The sequence below is a fragment of the Mirounga angustirostris genome, unplaced genomic scaffold (assembly GCF_029215605.1).
Source record: "Mirounga angustirostris isolate CCGP_5_RB_7025 unplaced genomic scaffold, mMirAng1.0.hap1 SCAF_4, whole genome shotgun sequence".
NCBI classification, from domain to species: domain Eukaryota; kingdom Metazoa; phylum Chordata; class Mammalia; order Carnivora; family Phocidae; genus Mirounga; species Mirounga angustirostris.
In genome coordinates, this window is record NW_026991712.1 from 36,926,615 (window position 1) to 36,946,156 (window position 19,542).

Here is a 19,542-nt window from a genome sequence, read left to right on the forward strand (position 1 = left end):
TAGGAATGTTTGCCAGCTTTTTTTTTTTTTTTTTTAACCTTTTTTCCTAAAGCAAAAACATCTAATATACCTTGCTCTTTGCTGGTTGCCAGTTTCCTTTTTTAAAAAAAATTATTTAAGGATTCCAGGGGCGCCTGGGTAGCTCAGTCAGTTAAGCGTCTGACTCTTAATTTCTGCTCAGGTCATGATCTCAGGGTCATGAGATGGAGCCCCACGTTAGCCTCTGGGCTGGCCATGGAGCCTCTTAGGATTCTCTCTCTCCCTCCCTCCCCTTCCCTGGCTCATGCATATGCTCTCTTAAAAAAAAAATTATTTAAGGATTCTAGGGAAGATAGAATCCTGTCCCTCCCACTCTATGCATATCCAGAAGCTAGAGAGAATGCAATTATAAAACCTATACAGAATAGCTATTTGAGGACACTGAAAAGGAAAGGTAACAGAAGACTGGGGAAGATGTCAAGAGTGCAAAATACTACCAAAATGGAGGTGAGTTTGCCATTTTTCCTTCTGTATCCCACAGCCTGTGCTAAACACAGTCCAAAACAGAAGGTGGCATGAGGTGTGGACAGAGGGAGTACTAGGAGAAACCCTCTATTTCTGGCTTCAGCAAGTGGGGGGAGAACTCCTAGTGCTCACAACAGGGACTATGAAAATCCCTCATTTCCTTCATTTCTTCATTTCCTTGTGCCACAGAAAATAGAAGAGAATACTACTCAGTCCATTTTATGAAACCATCATTATGGATACCAAAACCAGATAAAGACAGTAAAACTACAGACCTTAAGAACAGAGACATAAAAATCCTCAAAAAAAGCTAGAAATCAAACCAGCAACATATAAAACTAATAATATACCATGACCAACAGGGGTTTATGACAGGAGTACAAGGTTGGCTCAATATTAGAAAATCAATCAAAGTAATGATGTTAACAGTTTAAAAAACAAAAAGATCATAGTAATTGATGCAGAAAAAGTTTTTACCATTTATGGTAAGTTCTTACCATTTATGGTAAGAACTCTTAAGAAACTATCAATAGAGGGGAGCTTCCTTAACCTGTTGAAGTTCATAGATGAAAACTTATAGCTAACACCATACTTAATCATGAAGGATCAAATGCTTTTCCCCTAGGATCAAAAACAAGGCAAGGATATGCATTCTTACTACTCATACTCAACATAATATTAAACATCCTACCCAGTGCCATAAGGCAAGAAAAAGAAATAAAAGGCATAAAGATTGGAAGTGAAAAAATGTCTATTCACAGATAACATGATTGCTCATGTAGAAACTCCATGGAATATATAGAAAAACTCCTAGAATTTATAAGTGAAATTTGGCAAGATTTTAGAATACAAGATCACCACACAAAAACCAATTCCATTTCTACAAACCACAGTGTGCAGGTGGAATAAAAATTTTTTTTAAAAAATTACATTTATAATAGCTCTAAATAAAATAAACACTTAGGAATAACTCTAATAAAATACATACGGGTATGTACGCTGAACACTACAAAATTCTAATGAAATATCAAAAAAGATCTAAGTAAATGGAGACACATACTTTACATATACTCATGGACTGGGAGACTCAACTTAGTAAAGTTGTCAATCTTCTCCCAACTGATCTATAGATTTGAAACAATTCCAATCAATATCCCAGCAGTATTTATTCAGATATAGAAAAGCTGGTTATAAAATTTGTACAGGAGAACAAAGTAACTAGAATACCCAAAAGACTTTTGAAAAAGAAGAGTAACACTGGAGGACTTACAAGATTTTAAAGCTTAGCATGAAGCTACCACGATCAAGACAGTATAGTGTTGCCACCTCACACCACTCAGAATCGCTAAAATTAACAAGTCAGGAAATGACAGATGTTGGCGGGGATGCGGAGAAAGGGGAACCCTCCTACACTGTTGGTGGGAATGCAAGCTGGTGCAGCCACTCTGGAAAACAGTATGGAGGTTCCTCAAAAAGTTGAAAATAGAGCTACCCTATGATCCAGCAATTGCACTACTGGGTATTTACCCCAAAGATACAAAAGTAGGGATCCGAAAGGGTACGTGCACCCCGATGTTTATAGCAGCAATGTCCACAATAGCCAAACTGTGGAAAGAGCCAAGATGTCCATCGACAGATGAATGGATAAAGAAGATGTGGTATATATATACAATGGAATATTATGCAGCCATCAAAAGGAATGAGATCTTGCCATTTGCAATGACATGGATGGAACTGGAGGGTGTTATGCTGAGCGAAGTAAGTCAAACAGAGAAAGACATGTATCATATGATCTCACTGATATGAGGAATTCTTAATCTCAGGAAACAAACTGAGGGTTGCTGGAGTGGGGGATGGGGTGGGAGGGATGGGGTGACTGGGTGATAGACACTGGGGAGGGTATGTGCTCTGGTAAGCTCTGTGAATTGTGCAAGACTGTTGAATCTCAGATCTGTACCTCTGAAACAAATAATGCAATATATGTTAAGGAAAAAAAAGAAAAAAAGAAGAAGATAGCAGGAGGGGAAGAATGAAGGGGGGAAATCGGAGGGGTAGGCGAACCATGAGAGACGATGGACTCTGTAAAACAAACTGAGGGTTCTAGAGGGGAGGGGGGTGGGAGGATGGGTTAGCCTGGTGATGCGTATTGAGGAGGGCATGTTCTGCATGTAGCACTGGGTGTTATACACAAACAATGAATCATGGAACACTACATCTAAAACTAATGATGTAATGTATGGGGATAAACATAACAATAAAAAAATTAAAAAAAAAAGACAGTATAGTCTTGGAGAAGGGATACACACATATGTCAGTGGAACAAAACAGAGAGTACAGAAGTATAATCGAAACAAAAACTGTCAAATGATTTTTGGAAAAGGTGCAAAGGCAATTCAATGAAGAAAAGATAGTTTTACTAACAAATGGTGTTGGACATTCACATGCTAAAAAAAAAAAAAAAAGAAAGAAAGAAAAGAAAAAGTGCCTGAATCCAACTTTATACCTTACATAAAATTAACTGAAAATGGATCAGAGATCATGGATCTAAATGCAAAATGTAAAATTACAACACTTTAGATATAAACAGAGGAGAAAATCTTCAAGTCCTGGAGTTAGGCAGGGTTCTTCTACATAGTACCAAAAAACCAAGATTCAATTAAAAAAATTTATAAATTGGACTTCATAACTAAAAACTTTTGCTCTGTAAAAAGTAGTATTAAGAGAATGAAAAGAACAAGCTATGTACTGGGAGAAAATATTAGCAAACTGCTTATCTGACAAAAGATCTGCAGCCAGAATAAAGATCTTTCAAAATTCGGTAATAAGGAACAGCCTAATTTTACAATGGGCAAAAGACCTGAATAGACACTTCACCAAAGAGGATATATTCATGGCATATAAGCACATACAAAGATGTCCAACATCATTAGTCATTAGAAAAGTATAAATTAAAATGACAATGAGACATCTATTAGAATGACTAAACTAAAAAATACAGACAATATAAAGTGCTGTAGAGAAGCTGGAGCTAGTGGGATTCTCAGGCATTGCTGGTGGGAACGCCAAATGATACATCCACTCCAGAAAACATTTTAGCAGTTTCATATATGATTTATATAACTCACCAATCCCACACCTAGGCATTTATCATAAAGGAATGAAAACTTAGGTTAATACAACTTATACACAAATGTTTAATGTAGGTCTATTCATAATCACAAAACTGGAGAACAATTTAGATGGCCTTCAATGGATGAACTGTTAAACTATGGTACATCCACATAATGGAATACTACTCAGCAATAAAAAGGAATATACTGCTGATGCATGCAACACCTTGGGTGAGTCTCAAAGGCAGGATGTAAACGAAAGAAGCCAGTCTGAAAAGGTTACATGCTATGGGATTCCATCTGTATGACATTCTCAAAAAGGCAAAATAAACAAAACCCCTTAAAGTGATGGACAGCAGTAGCTATCATCAGTTTAGAGCTTCAGGGAGGGTATGATTACGAAGAAAAACCATGAGAGGTTTTTTTGGATAATAGATCTGTTCAATATTTTGATTGTGGTAGTAGTTAGTATATCTATATATGAATTAAAATTCACAGAACTGTACACCAAAAAAGGATTTCATTGCATATTAATTTAAAAAATAAAAAACAATGTGACTTTGTCATATGCATGATAGAGTAGTTTTTTAAATTGTTTTTAAAGATCTTATTTATTTATTTGACAGAGAGAGACACAGCGAGAGAGGGAACACAAGCAGGGGAGTGGGAGAGGGAGAAGCAGACTCCCCGCTGAGCAGGGAGTCCAATGCGGGGCTTGATCCCAGGACCCTGGGATCATGACCTGAGCTGAAGACAGACGCTTAATGACTGAGCCACCCAGGCACCCCCAGAATAGTGTTTTCCTTCCACTTCATTAGTTTTTAGTCTCACATGTGTTCCTCAAAAGGCCAACAGCTTGAATATGTCCATGGCTCTTATATGTAGGGGAAGCCCACTTTAGGTCATGTGTTAACCAAATGTGTAGTAGGTTAGTTTTTGAGGTTTGCTTTCCACTCTCCATGGCCCCTCCAACAAGGTAGTAGAACGCTGTTATGGCCCTTCTGTAGAAGGTGAAAAAGATGGAATGCTATTCCTAAATGTTAGGGAAGCCACAGGACACTTCCTGATCTTACTAACACTGAATGAGGCATATTAAAGTTAGAGGCTTTAACAGCTAGCCTAGAGTCAGTTAAGCTGGTAAAACTCAAAAGCACAGGTCAGTTTGGTGCTATCTAAAATAGGTTAATTCACAAGAGAGAATATATTCTTTCATAGGACCTGGCTTGTATTACAAAATACATTTTAAAAGAAGGTTTCTTTTTGTCAGTAGAGTTGAAATGCTGATAATTCTAAAAAGGAAATGTGTACTAAAATCTAATCATATTGGTGAATTTCAACTATGAATCTATTTGAGTCACACTGACCTTATTTTATCAAATATAACTGCTTTGAATAGTCTGAAATCAGAAAGATCCATTTCCCAAAGCAACACTGAGGACAGCCCATAATACATATTCCATACAAGTCTAATGGCTTGAAAATGGAGATGGCAAGTACATAATTAATTACAGTTGCCTGTCTTGTCTATCTTTAAAATTCATGAATCTCTGTGAGGTCACTAGTTTATACATAACAATTGATCAGGACTCAACAAATTTTAGGAAAAAGACATTCTGAAGTAGTACCTTGGATCTCCCTCTCTCATACAGTTTGTCCCAAGAATGTCAGTGTGATTTTAAACTTTAAGAACTTCAGAAGCATAAATGTTACAGATTTTTAAAATATTTTGAAAGCTTAATTATTTAAATTTCTTATATATTTCTTTTGTTTCATGAATTTGAAGTGTGAATTTTTAATGTCAATTTTTGTGGTGTTGGTTTCTAAACAACTCTTTCTCAGACCAGTGGATTGGTCAAGGAGGGCTTCTTCTTTGGACACTTCGGTCACTTCATTTATTTTTCCTATGGGATCATGTCAAAACTGTGATGTATACATCAAAACCTCATTCTTTGGGTGATCTTAAACCTAGGAGTACAATCTCTCAATCACTGAACAGCAGCTGATGAAAGTTTTCATAAAGTTCAAAACTCTAGTAGAACTATATATGCATAGCACAAGACAGCTGTTGTTAACTTTTTATAAGAAACAAATCGAAATGATCCAATCAAGAAATGGGCAGAAGATATGAACAGACATTTTGCCAAAGAAGACATCCAAATGGCCAACAGACACATGAAAAGTGCTCAACATCACTCGGCATCAGGGAAATCCAAATCAAAACCTCAAGGAGATATCACCTCACACCAGTCAGAATGGCTAAAAGTAACAAGTCAGGAAACGACAGAAGTTGGCAAGGATGCGGAGAAAGGGGAACCCTCCTACACTGTTGGTGGGAATGCAAGCTGGTGCAGCCACTCTGGAAAACAGTATGGAGGTTCCTCAAAAAGTTGAAAATAGAGCTACCATACGACCCAGCAATTGCACTACTGGGTATTTACCCCAAAGATACAAATGTAGTGACCTGAAGGGGTATGTGTACTCCGATGTTTATAGCAGCAATGTCCACAATAGCCAAACTATGGAAAGAGCCAAGATGTCCATCGACAGATGAATGGATAAAGAAGATGTGGTATATATATACAATGGAATATTATGCAACCATCAAAAGGAATGAAATCTTGCCATTACAGCTACGTGGATGGAACCGGAGGGTATTATGCTGAGTGAAATAAGTCAATCAGAGAAAGACATGTATCATATGGTCTCACTGATATGACGAATTCTTAATCTCAGGAAACAAACTGAGGTTGCTAGAGGGGTGCGCGGTGGGAGGGATTGGGTGGCTGGGTGATAGACATTGGGGAGGGTATGTGCTATGGTGAGCGCTGTGAATTGTGCAGGACTGTTGAATCACAGATCTGTACCTCTGAAACAAATAATACATTATATGTTAAAAAAAAAAAAAAAAAGAAGATAGCAGGAGGGTAAGAATGGAAGGGGTGAAAATTGGGAGGGGTAGACGAACCATGACAGACTATGGACTCTGAGAAACAAACCGAGGGTTCTAGAGGGGAGGGGTGTGGGAGGATGGGTTAGCCTGGTGATGGGTATTAAGGAGGGCACGTTCTGCATGGAGTACTGGCTGTTATATGAAAACAAAGAATCATGGAACACTACATCAGAAACTAATGATGTAATGTATGGTGATTAACATAATAAAAAAAAAAGAAAAAATCGAGATTTAAAACATTTAAATAATCTACCTTAAAATTTTTTTTGTATGTTTGTTTGCATACAGTGCAACATCTGTGCACGGTGCCCTCCAGTGGCACACACAGTCCCAGTCCCTCATCCCTGCCCCCCGAGAGCTGGCTCCATGTGTAAACAGAGGGGCTGGGCAGTCCCATTTGGGCAAGCTGGAGAGTGCCAAAAAGCCAAGAGCCCCAAAAGCAGAGCTGAAATGAGGCTATTCTGTAAAACCAGGTATTCCTTTCAAAAGTACCAGCTCCACCAAGAGACAGGAAGCATGCACCTGAACGAAAAGCACTACAAATGAAATAGTGCCCGTTACGGTTGGGTAAAGTCCACCAAGACGTATGAATCCTTCAACTAAAATCATGAAGTTACTGTCACATCTGAAAGTGTAACAAATCTGTACTGTTACATTTATTACCCACCACTGCCTTTAAAACTTTCACATCCTTGAATGAGCAGTCACCTTTTGTGGGTAGAAAAAAAATGCCTTTACTGTAAATACTTTCAGTTTCATAGTGACAGGAAGATTATTTTTACAAATGTGAAAAATTATGCAACAAAAGAGTCTGGCGCTTTTAAACAGAAAAAAATAAAAATAAAAATTAAGCAATGTATTTTCTGGTATTTATACTTAAAACTGATGAAAAACATTAACTTTATTATTAAGATGAAAACAGTAATAAAAATGGACTAGAAAAGTTTCCTTCAACAGAGACACAGTGGGAGCTATACAGAATAATGTTTTATAGGAACTGGAAATATACCTGGATAAGGAACCAGGCATAAGTTGTCAATGTGGATTTTATTCCAATTACTATCAGACTGTTTTAAACGGTTTAGAATTTTTTCATATCCTCATCAAATTTTATTTTATTTTTTAAAGATTTCATTTATTTATTTGACAGAGAGAGCTAGCGAGAGAGGCAACACTAGCAGGGGGAGTGTGAGAGAGAGAAGCAGGCTTCCCGCCGAGCAGGGAGCCCGATGAAGGGCTCGATCCCAGGGTCCTGGGATCATGACCTGAGCTGAAGGCAGATGCTTAACGGCTGAGCCACCCAGGCGCCCCTCCTCATCAAATTTTAATAAATGGATTAAAGTTTAGGTTTTAAGAATATGCAGTAATAGAGAATCTCGCAGCTGAGTCATCTATTTTTTTGCCACATATAATTTCTCACCATCCCCAGAACACATTCTGTATCTTTAAGTTACCAAGTAAACCCATGCCTGTCCATTATCATATTCTAATTACCCTTCAAAACTTTTTGAACAGCTACCAGGAAACAGAATGATGAGATGACTATTGAGTTAAAATGAGATTAGACAAATACAAATAAATTACACTTATTTTATGCTCCATCACCTTAGGAGGTGACTTAATAGTGAAATGAAAAGAATCATATTGTAGTAATGAAATCAGAGAGCGAATTCAAGCCCCAGAGGTGATTCCCCTAAGTTTATGTTAATACACACCTTGTGGGGGACCAAACATCAACTGGAAAAGTCTCCCGAAAACTGTTCCAGCTATTTTCTCATTTAAAGTGTTCCAACTTTACTTGACCCATTAGTCATCATATTACTTACATTTATGATGTATTTTGAAATCTATTACCAAAAACCCAATGGATTCAATATGGCTTGTTATACCCAAATCATAACATCTACGAAAGAAAACTTCTCTGTTAAGTGTTTCTTCCTTTGGAATTTTATTTGTAAAAGACACTTTTTTTTTTTTTTCTTTAATACAAGCAAGGCTTGCTCAGTGAACAGTCAGTGCATACGTGGTGGTGGTTATGTATACGCTCAGGAATGATGGTGCTTCCTACCCCCCGCCCCCCATTTTAGAGAGGTAAATGCAAAACACAGAACAAATCTGTAATCAAGCTTGACTTTATGAATTATAGTATCTCTAATAAAAATATTTTTTTATTATTAGGTCATAGAACATTTTTTTCTTATTCAGCAATGCAAATTCAGATTTTTGTGACAGTGTCCAAGTAAATATACTCCTGACGATAATGGATAGTGGAGACTGAGTATTCACAGGTGTGAGAACTAGAAAACTGGAAAGTTGCCCATGACAATGAGACCAATGTGTTTTTATTGAAGGTGTGAAGTGTAAAGACCTCAGCAGTGGCAGATGTGAGTGCTCCAATTAACAACTGTAGACCAAGAGGAAGTGGGAATAAGCTGTCCCACGTGCTGTTGAGGAGGCTCAGCGACATGGGGTGACACATGTTCTTGCCTGGATCAGCCAGCAGCAGCTCATGGTGCTTACAGCTGGGATGTGGGCATTATCACTACCAGCATTATTCTCATACACATACTCTTATGATCAGGCATTGACTTTTTTGACTACATTGTACACCCTGCCTGCCCGCCCCCCCCCGCCAATCACAACATAAATGCTCTCAGTATAGGGTAACTGTACTGGTTTTCTAAAATGAGTGTATTAAACTGAACTTACCTAAACGAACTTCTCTCTCTCTAAACAGTCATCAAAAAGGGCTAAGCACATTCTACTGCTCTAATAATTTTGGCAGCTCTTTTGATGTCATGCCCTTTCTTTTTCTTTTTTGCTTTTCCCAGTGATGGCTTGTACTCATCTTTGGTTGGAGACAGCAGAGCTACTTTTTGGGAACAGCCAAATTTTGTTTTGAGATAAGGGAACAAGGATCTCATAGTGAGGGAAGATTAAAAACATGAAGAATCCAATTTCTAGAGGTTCCCACTTCCAATGGATGAGATAACTTGAGTAGCATTAAAAATAATGACTTAAGAATAATACCAAGCAACAACTAATTGGCCACTATTGGAATATGCTAGAAACATGATTCATCCCCCCGCCCAGCTTTATTAAGATACAAACAACAAATGAAATTTTAAGATATTTAAAGTATATATTGTGATGATTTGATATATGCATACATTGTAAAAAAAATTCCTCCCATCTAGAAAATCAACTCATTTTAAAAAACTAATTTTAAATAAAGGAACAGAATTCAGTTTTTATCCTACCTTCCTTAGATGAGCAATGCTATTGAGTAAACAAGTAGTAGATGAGGGAATGTTCCTTTTTATAGAAGTATTTTAGTTAATACATGGAAAAGGAGTGTTAGCATGAAAATATTACTGTTTGTAACCTCCAATGAATTCAGGCATTCAGCATCAATGGCTTTTAACATCACAAAAAGAGACCATCAGATATTATGTGCCTTCTGATGGAATGACACAAACCCTTTTACAGAACAGTCTTGCTAAAAAAACAATAATTAGCAAACCTGAATAGGTTAAACCAACTACCAATTTATATGTAGCAAATACAGAAGACGGGAACAGACAAAATCCAAACTGTGATAGGGGCTCCTGGGTGGCTCAGTCGGTTAAGGGTCTGACTCTTAATTTTGTCTCAGGTCATGATCTCAGGGTCGTGAGATGGAGCCCTGCGTGGGGTTCTGCGCTCAGCATGGAGTCTTCTTGGGATTCTCTGTCCCTCTCCCTCTACCCCTCTCCCTGCTCGCTCAGTCTCTCTCAACTAAATAACTAAATACAATCTTTAAAAAAAAAATCCAAACTGTGATAAACTCTACAAGATAAATGATCTGGCTTCTTCAATATATAAATGACAAGAGATGAAAAATGATAGAGGAGAAAACCTAATGATTAAAAGAAACTAGAAAGAAATAACCAATAGTCATGTGCAGAACATATATGGCTCTGGTTAAAAAAAAAAACAACCACCACCACCCAAGAAATATACATGCACACAAATACCCACCATCCATGTACATTTTTCCCCTCCCCCCCCCACACACATGATATGTATGAGATAACTGGAAATTTGAACACTATATATTTGATAACACTGAAGAATGATTATCTTTAGGTATGATAATAGTATTGTGTTCACGTTTTTAAAAGTTCGTGTATTGTAGAGATACATAATACTGAAATATTACAGATGATATAATATGATGCAGGGGATTTGCTTCGAAATAATACAGAAGGTGAGGAAGTGGATAGGGGTATGTAAGAAACAATTCTGCCCACGCTGACAGTTACTTAAGAAGGAGTATACTTTTGTATATATTTGAAAATTTCCATGATATAAAAGTTAAAAAAGACACAAAGATGAGAATGCGTATGGCATATGACAAAGTCACATTGGCAGATGATGTCAAGCCATTCTGCCTCCAAACCATCAAACCCCTCTTGTCCCTCTTCAACTTCAATAGGTGATCTTGCTTCTAGCTTCATGGAGAAAGTTAAAGCCATTATATTTCCATCAATTTCTCGTTACCAAACTAAAAATTACCTGCATATGCCCCTTTCCTTCCCTTCCTTAATTTGTTAGGTAAAATAGAGAATCTGTTTGCTTCTCTAATTTAAAAGTGGTTCTTTCAAATATGTATTGGATTCTTCTTCCCTTTTTCTTAGGACCCATGTTGATCTTTTCTCTTTCTTAGTTTACCTAATTCTTCTCCCAACTGGATTCCTCTTGTGAATATTTAAGTATGAGAAAACCCAAGTCCGTTCATCATAAAAGCAAAATCCCCAAACCATGATCCCAGATGCTCTTTCATATACTACCCTTTATTATTACTCTTCACAAATTTCTCAAAGGAGTTATTTATACTCTCTGCTTCTACTATTTTTTTCCCTCTTGTTTACCTCAATGCATTCTAGACTATTTCCTATCCATGTTAACCTGATGGGGGAAAGCACTTGTAGTCACAAAGTCTACAAATCTACTAGATATTTTCAATTTCTCATCTTTCTGTGTCTCAAAGTGCTAATGATTTGGCTTCTTGGACATAATACTTTTCAAATTCTCCTCTTAGCCCACAATTTCCTCCTGGCCAATAAAATCCTGATTGGACTTCCTCAAGATGCACTCTTAGGTTCTTTTCTCTATTTCCTCTCTACTCTTTCCTTGAGTAATCTCTCATTCAGGCCCATGGATGGACTTAAGAATCTGTATCCCAAAGATTCTAAAACATTCGATCCTTTATCACTGGTCTTGGTCTCATGAGCTCCAGATCTGTATGAGTAACTGCCATAAACTCAACACATCCAAGACAAAACTCATGATCTCTCCATACTCTCACAAATGAAAACCAAACCAAACCAAAAACAATGTGGTTCTCTTCAAGTATTTTTATCTCAGTAATCAGGATTACCACCTGTCTTAGTTTGGGCTGCCGTAACAAAATACCAGAGCCTGGTGGCTTAAACGACAGAAATTTATTTCCCCACATTTCTAGAGGCTGGAATGCTGAGATTAGGGTGCCAGCATTATCAGCTTCTGGTGAAGGCTCCCTTTCTAGCTTGCAGATGGCCACCTCCTCAATGTGTCCTCACATGGCAGAGCGGGGGAGACAGCAAGTTCTCTGGTGTTTCTTCTTGTAAGTGTACTATCCCATCATGGGGGAGCCCCAACCCTCATGACCTCATCTAAACCTAATTAACTCCCAAAGGCCCCATCTCCAAATACCATCATAGTGGGTATTAGAGTTTCAACACAGGAAGTTTGTGGGGACAAAATACCATCCATCCAGTTAAACCAGTCAGAGACCCAGAAGCCATGTTTAAATTTTCTCCCTTACCCACTATCTCCCTACTCCTTACCCACTATCTCCTTACTCTATTACCATAGATTTTGCCTTCCCAATATCTACCAATTCTTTCACTTCTCCCTATTTCTTATCACCATTCCCCATCCAACTTATAATTACCTCTCACCAGTACTACTGCAATATTCTCCTAATTGCTCCCTTCCATCTACTCTGGCCCCTCTTAGTGTTCTCTGCCCTGAAAATAGAGTTACCTTTTCAAAATGCAGATATAACCATATCAACACACACACCTCCTCCCTCCCCCACCGCATACATGTCCTGCTGACAGCTCTTCAATGGTTTCTCACTACTCTTAAGATAAAAATCCTAAAATCCTTGATTATGGCCAACAAGGCCTAGTCTCTGCCTCTCTTTATAGCCTCACCTCATAGCACTGGTTCCCTCACTCTTCCCTGTTTCATTTCCTGTAATCTGACATGACACCACTCTCCATACTGTCTTTTGCACATATTCTCCCAGAAATCCACTCTCCCCTCTGCAGTCCTTGGTCAACCCCCCTGTATCCTGTGCAAATCAGCTGCAGGGTCAGTTACTCTGAGAAGCTTCCCTGAATCTCCACTCTTATGAGTCCACAGAACTTCATGACACGTATATTAGTTTATCATTATATATTACTTTGTTTGACTATTTGGCCAAATAGTCTGGTAGACTGGTAGACAATTCTGTCTTTTCTAACAGATAATGTGCATTTCTTGAGAGAGAGGACTGCTTAGAACAACACTGGGCATATTGCAATTGCTCACAATATGTGGTGTGAAAATAAATGAAGAGTTCCGTTAAGGATTACAGCCATCATTTTAGAACTTAAAGGACTCTTAAAATAGCTCTCTTACATTATGGAAGAAAATACTGAGGCTCAAAGAAGTAACGTAATCTTACTTAGGATCGCCTGCTTAGTGATAGCTAAGCCAGATGACACCAGATTAGAGAGAGCCTTGAGGGCTGAGGAGAACTTTGACCAGATGAACTGAGGGAGCTGGGTGGTCAACATCATAGGAGTTTGGCAGGGGAAGCTCATTTAACAAGGGCATAGGGGACAACAGGATGAGTGAGGAAAAGGAGAATCTGGAGGGAAGGCTGCAGGTAAACAGACTGAGGAAGTAATTAGGGCATAAACCTAAACTAGGGAGGTAGTAGACATAATGGAGGACCATTTCAAAGGACAAACGAAGAGGACTTGGAATTAAAAAGAAAAAAGGATGAATCAAAGGTGTCAGTAAAACTGTGACAAAACATGACTGGAATAATACTGCTATCACTAGCACATGTCAAGAAATTTGAAGACTATACTAAGGGCAGGAATGAATAAGGAGAGGAGAGAAAAACAGTTTAATTTAATGTGAACATACTGAATTTTAAATAACTAAACACATCTAATAGGCAGATGGAGAAATAGTTCCGTTGTTGGGTAAGTCAAAACCAGGGCTAGGCATTTGGGAGTTGTTAGCATAAAAGAGACAGCTGAGGTTACTGTCTGTAGAGAGCGGGGGACAGAAGGCCCCACACCATGGCCCCGGGAAGGCACAGGAGGGAGAGGTAGGGGAAGAAGACCGGCATGCAAGCACAAAGTTGCAAGGCTACAGTTAGGAGAAGCCAAATAATGTTCTCTTTTTCTTCCACCTTAGTTGGCTGCATGATCCCAGAAAGATATCCCCCCAATTACCGCCATTCTCTTCAGTAGAAGAAATAATCCTGACAGAACTGGACCACATGAAGAAATAAGGAATCTAGATAATTGCCATACCACTGACTTCCCGGCAGGAGACCTTGCACTGCCTCTTACCATCTGGCCACACCCACAACCAGCTTCTGTGACCCTCTGGGTCCCATTACTTAGCCAAGTATAGTCCCCTGGAGGCACCGCAGTCAGCCTGACTTTCAAAGAAGACTTAAAGTCCCTTCACTCTACAGTGTTGGTAAGAAATTAATATGGCTTACTGGTTCTACAGTGAAAAATTTGGTATTAAAACCAGGTTGTTATAGGAATAAGAGAAAAAAGTTTATTAAAAAATTAATTAAAAGTCATACACTTTTCTCATTTCTTCCAAAGGTACAAGTTAGAGTTGAAAGAGTAGGGTTGAAATAATGAAAGACTTTCCTGGGTTTTAAAATTCTTGGTCCATGCCCTATTTAACACCCTGACATCAAGTTAACCATTTCATTTTGATAAATCATGGGGAAAATAAACTATGATAATATAATGCTGACACTGCAAATTGGAACCCATAAAACTGGGGAAATGTAAAAGTCAAGGTTCTTATAGTTTTATTGACGAGTTTACATTTCTTAAATGTAGAAGATAGCCTGCTAGTATGGCTGTAAAACTGAATTAAGATAGAGACAGAACTCGAGGGCATGGGCCTTGGCTCCATTTCTGGAGAGAGAAAAGAGGCAAAGGGTTAACTATCAGGGCAGCATTAAGAGAAATTAATTAAAATGAGCTCCTTAAGATGCTTTCTTTCACACTGAAATCTTCTTGTGTTTAAATATTCTGTTACTTAATCTTCACCCTCCAGAAAATGCCAGGAGGTTATTTGGGTCATCTTTTTTAGATATCTTAGTTCCTCTGAACAAGTACTTTCAAGATATATCTGAATTAATCCCCACTGAGTAATAAATTCAGTAATAAAAGAATATAAAAGCAGAATTCACCAAGAAAAATAAAATCTTTAAAAAAAATTTCAAAAATACACATCTGGAGGTAAACAACTTAAAATCTCTACTGTCTATTTACATAAACCTATTTGAATGGTGTGCTACTGTATCTGAGAAGTTTTTTTTTTTTTTAAAGATTTTTATTTATTTATCTGAGAGAGAGAATGGGAGACAGAGAGCATGAGAGGGGGAGGATCAGAGGGAGAAGCAGACTCCCTGCCGAGCATCTGAGAAGTTTTTTAAAGTAATATTTTATATTACTTAATAAGCATATTAAAATATGTATATATTTTCATTCAAATCAAAGAAGTTTATGGAAATAGGATTACACTAAGATGTTTAGAAATTTTTTAAAAGTAAAAATTAAAATCACTGCAACCTATAAAACAGTAAGTTAATCCGTAAAATGTAAGAAAACAGTGTTCAAAATAGGATTACAACCCATTAAAAGTCAAATTTTTAAAACAAAAATTAAATAAAACCAGAGCTGAAACCATCCAGAGCCAGAATGAAATTAAAACGACATCAAAACTATACAGGCAAATTAATGAGCAGGTTAAACAGGGAGAGACTAAAGAAATGATTTTTACGAGAAGAAGAATTCAGCGGTTATGTATTTCATCTAGAGATACCAGGTATACTGTACACGAGAATAAATGTGAAATTGCAGTCATAACCGTGTTTGATACAACCACGTTACTTAAATTACAGGAAGACTGCAGTATGCTAATTAATTTATTACAAAACATAAATGATGTGGTAATGTTCTCCCAATTTGGCACAGATTTTTCTTTGTCGTCATTTAAATGTCATTTCATTAAATGTCATTACAGTGACAGTGTTCAAAAATATGTCTGCAAAGGAACAATGAAAAAAATACCAGGGAGCTCAAATGTTTTTACAAATGACCCTGAGTTAATTAGAAAAATATGCACCCTTCCCAGTTCTTCTTCTCACGTGTCAGCTCTCATTAAATTAAAAAAAAAGTTTTTCTCATTTCAGAGTTAAGGAATCCTATGGCTAACAAAACTTTTAAACTGGGATCAAGTGGGCACATTCCTACGTTTCTGTATGATGTCATACCAAGCAGTTCACAGCTGAATTTGAATTTGCGAGAACTATGAACGATTTTTCAATATAAGAAGTATCTGATCTAATGCTAATTTTTTCTCTATAGGCTAACTGTGCTGGAACAGGTGGCCCTGCTTTCAATTATGGAGGGCTAGCATGCCAGTGTGAGGCCTGGATTAGTTCACCTTCTCACGGGGAATTCTCCTCGGTTGGGAATGGATTTATTATGGCTTCACACATGGAATAGAGCTCATGTCAGCTGAGGGCAGTGACACATCATATGATTCAAATTAACCTGCTGTGGACTGTTCCGCAGGGCTTAGATTGTGTATTAAAATGACGACATTTTAAAAACAGCTTGAAAGAAACCAGGATTGCTGAACTGCAATGGTTCCAATTTGTTCCAACTAATCTATCACCTGCTGGAGATATTATTCTAGTGGGTTTCTGGTAGCTGCTGCTTTCCAGGTTTCTCCAAGCCACTGACCTTGCTAATGGGTACAACTGTTGCCTCTGAAGGAAGGAGATGGGGGTGAGAGAGCTTTGAAGGGCTTTTCTGATGTAGAAGTTGGGACCTACCATTTGCTCTGAGGTACTATTAAGTGAACAGAGGAAATAAGGGAATACTCAAGAACTTTTGAATTATTTTTCCAAAAACAGGGCTAAAGAGCAGCATTTGTATCACATTGTTTAGATAAATAATCCCTGCAAAATAAATCCGTAAGGCTGAATTCAAAAGCTGTTAAGTTTTCACCTTAAGAAGAAAACTTAAGGTTAGGTAGTTATAATCAGTATTTTCTGTATTCTTCAGGGTCGTAACTTTTATTGCTGCTGAAATGTTAATTCAGGAGCAAGAAAAGAATAAAAGTATACCATTTTAGAGCTGTAGCATAAAACTCTGGGAATGATACTTAAATAGGAAGTGCATCTAGATTAAAAAACTAATGTTAGCAAAAGATTCTTAATGGTAACACCACATACAAAAGACTTTATTTTTTTAAAGGAAGGGAATGACATTGAGGAATATTATAAAGCTGAAGCTTGTTTCCCTTGTCTCAGCATAAATAATATTCCTCTTAGTACGCCATTTTCTAAAATCTGGAAACAAGATAATTTTCTTGAGTTACCAAAAATCTATAAAATAAGACACTCCTATGGTAAGAAGTACTTTATGTGTCCTGTATTTCTATGGATCTCTAAATTAATATAGAGTGGCAATTTGGCTGTGTAGTAAGAGAATATGATTAGTCTATGGACTAACATCTTATATACTTTACATGACAAATTATTTACAGTAAGGAAATTTTTGTCTAAGATAGTAAATTCTGGAGCAGTTCAAAGATGTTAGGTTAGTATGTAGTGGAATCCCACACAACTGATATACCATTCAAACTAATCTTCCCTCAAATACTTTATGAAAGAAAACTACTCTTGGTTAAAATGTTTTAGACTTTGAAGAACTTAAACCATTAATTAGACACTGCATTTGATTTTTCATAATAAAAGTACAATTTAAAAACCACTTATCATTCTTTCTATCATTCCCCTCTCCTGTGCCCCAAAATATCTGCAGTTTGGTCCTCAATAGCCGTGTGTGTGTGTGTGTGTATCTGTATTCATTCATTCATGAATCATATAAAAGCTTTTTACAAAAGTGTAGTCTCCAGCACCAATCCCACTTTACCTGGGAGCTTGTTAGAAATGTAGAATTTCATTCCCACCTTCTAGAACTATTAAACTATTTGCATTTTAACAAGCTTACCAGAGATGCTTCAAATGCACACTCAAGTCTGAGAAGCGCTACTATAAAATAACACTTTCAATCCATTTGTTCAAAAGTTGAACCTCCAGATAGATTATCACTCTTATTGAATAAACATTAAATAAGGAATGGCATATATGTAATCTCTAACTTAAAGAAGTGTAAGAAACACAAAAGTATAACTATTTAAAAAAAAGTCACATCTCTACTAGTCACATTAAATGCTAGAATTATAAACATAATTTTTCATCCATTCATTGACATTTCTCCTGAAATGTAATATCTTTGGTTGCCATGAAAATATACATAATTATGGATTTGTAGATCCCATTCTTTAACAAATCAACCAAATATAAACTAGAAGGGAACTTTCTAGCCAAAGTGAGTGAAAGACTGTGCCTAAAAGCAAAAAAAATCTGAAACTAAAAAAGAGAAGAGGGAAACCCAAGTTTCTTTCTCACTTCTTCATGAACTAATCATATGTTCTTACACAATTTCACCCATTCTCACATGTTCAGTCTTTTACATGTGAACAACTCTGAAGTCAGGAAGTGCCTTGAAATGGATATAATAAGAAAGCACTGTATCATAGTTTAAATAGCAGATATTTTTTCTTTTTTCTTGGTACATAAAATGTTTTTTCCTACAATTGATGATGGCTTGGATTCAATGAAATATGGTATTTCACACTCACTAGCCAAGTACTAGACTCACATTACTCTCAATCTATCCATTACCTCACCCCAAAGACTTCTTCCAACTTTAATGACTCTCTTAGCTTTCATCATTAGCTTCTTGCTTTCCTTTGAGTCTTTAAAACCATGTCTAGATACTTATAATGATTAGAAATAGTTCTTCATACTTCTATACCTTTTAAATCCCAGCACTGGGAAGAACAGGGCCCCAGGGAAAGGGGCAGTGTAGGTGGCTTTAGGCTCTCTTTACTCCAGACATGATGACAAGTGGCCTTCTTCAATCTGTGGCCACGGCTCATGAGTGCACTGGTCTGCCATGACACACACTGAACCAGGTCCATGCAGGGATATTTTTCACTCATCAAAATTCACACTTTGCAGAGTATTGCTAGAGATCTCAAGACAGTTTAACACCATTGTTTTAAATTCTTAATGAAGAAACTAATATTTTTTGATGACTAATATGTTTTGAAGCACTGTAAATATAAATGAAAATGCAGTAATTTTTATTAAATAGTTAAGATCTCATTGAAGTGAAGGAAGAATAATAAAAAGAAGAGGAGGAGGAACAGGACATGAAGGGAGAAGAAACAGAGCAGGCAAAAGAAAGAAGAGGAGAAGGAGAAGAGAGGAGAAATCTATGGCTGTGCTAAAATTAGTGCAGTACAGAAGTGATCTAGGTCTTTGGAGTCATAAGACCTGGGTTTGAATGGCTCCACTGCCATTCCTTCAGTTTTAAGTCTTAACTTTCTAATTCATAAAACAGGCATAATTATAGTGCCTCCTCCTTGGGTCTATATGAGTATGTAAAGCACTTAATACCTGGTACTGATAAGCACTCAATACATTTTGATAACCGTACCTATCTATCTAAAACTGAGTGTTAATTTCTCAAGCACATTGTTAAGTATTTGAAA

At 37.2% G+C, this 19,542-nt stretch overlaps 1 protein-coding gene across 10 annotated transcripts in view; it reads right to left on the minus strand.

Annotated features, from left to right (window-relative positions):
- VPS13B (vacuolar protein sorting 13 homolog B) overlaps positions 1–19,542 on the minus strand; it is a 768,399-nt gene that overhangs the window by 172,769 nt on the left and 576,088 nt on the right. The gene's annotated exons all lie outside the window — the stretch shown is intronic.